This window comes from Triticum aestivum, chromosome 4B (genome assembly GCF_018294505.1).
Source record: "Triticum aestivum cultivar Chinese Spring chromosome 4B, IWGSC CS RefSeq v2.1, whole genome shotgun sequence".
Taxonomy (NCBI): Eukaryota; Viridiplantae; Streptophyta; class Magnoliopsida; order Poales; family Poaceae; genus Triticum; species Triticum aestivum.
Window position 1 is genome coordinate 589422651 of NC_057804.1, and position 1239 is coordinate 589423889.

The following is a 1239-nucleotide window of genomic DNA, read 5'->3' on the forward strand; positions in this document are numbered from 1 at the left end:
CCTGTGCAACATGAGAATTACTGCTGTACATTTAATTTGTTTAACTGAAAGTTCTTTTCTTGAACTAGGTTATCGACGTTGATGGTAAAGAATTCAATTTTGCATGGGCATCCGAACGGGGTGAGTTATGTGATATTTACGAAGAACAACAGAGCGGGGAGGGTGGAAATGGCTTGCTTGTGGAACGTGGATCTGCTTGGCGCAAGGTGACCGTGGACCGCACTTTGGACGAATCAGCAAAGAACCTTGTGAAAGCGCGCTCAGAGGAGGCTGAACGTCTCGCGAAATCTCGAAAGTTTGTCTGCTTTCCCTGATGCATAATTCTCACTGATTAATCATCATCCTGATTTATAGGTTTCTTAGATCTTTTCTAAGTACTGCATATAAGTCCAATTTTTTACTTACACATCCTTGTTTAATTTTCTGTTGTATAGATCAATTGTGCTGGACCCTGGGAATCCATCTGTAAGGAATCAGGCCAAGTCAATGGTTGCAGCCGGAGAAGGTTTGAACTTTGATAACTCGTTTTGTTTTTCTTGAACGAGTTCATTATTTCCACCTCACTTTTACATTCATGCTTCGATAGTAGAAATTTGTGACGTGTTCAGTTTTTCTATGTGCAATGTAAATGCTGGTTTTGAATTTGATTAGTGCCTAAGGTTCGTTAGACTGTATAACGGCTAAGGTTTGTAAGAGATTGTATAATTTAGTGTTGCTATCTCTTCCAGGTAATATGCGGAGGGGGAAATGGAACCAGAAGAAGGACAATTTCAATAAGAAGCAAGGTTTCAATTCTCTCTGATCTTCTCTTTTGTAGTACTTTATTCTTTCTATGTATATAAATGTCCTACTATTCTACCACTAAAAAACCCTGCATTACCATGTACCTGACTTTGTTTTCGTGGGTCTACTCCAGCTACTGTCATTCCGACCAAATCAATTTCTAAAGTAAAGCTGCCTAACAGTATTCCCAAAGGAAGTATCTTGGCTTCACCTGTGCCTTCTCCTGAGCAACCTGGACCAAGCATTCATTCATTTCCTGTTGGGTCAGATGCAAATAATGAAGTCATAGTACCTTTTGATATGAATAAAGAGGAAAACAGTAAATTTGAGAAAGCAACACCAAATAGGATCTCTCGAGGACTAAATCATGGGGCAGGTTCTGTTTCTGCAAGTGTTGAGGATAATACAACTGATATGCGTAGCCTGCTGATATCTACACTCTCAGAAAATCCAAAA

General features: G+C 39.5%; 1 pseudogene; it reads left to right on the top strand.

Moving 5' to 3' along the window:
• LOC123093435 (nucleolin 2-like) overlaps nt 1–1239 on the top strand; it is a 9748-nt pseudogene that overhangs the window by 2945 nt on the left and 5564 nt on the right.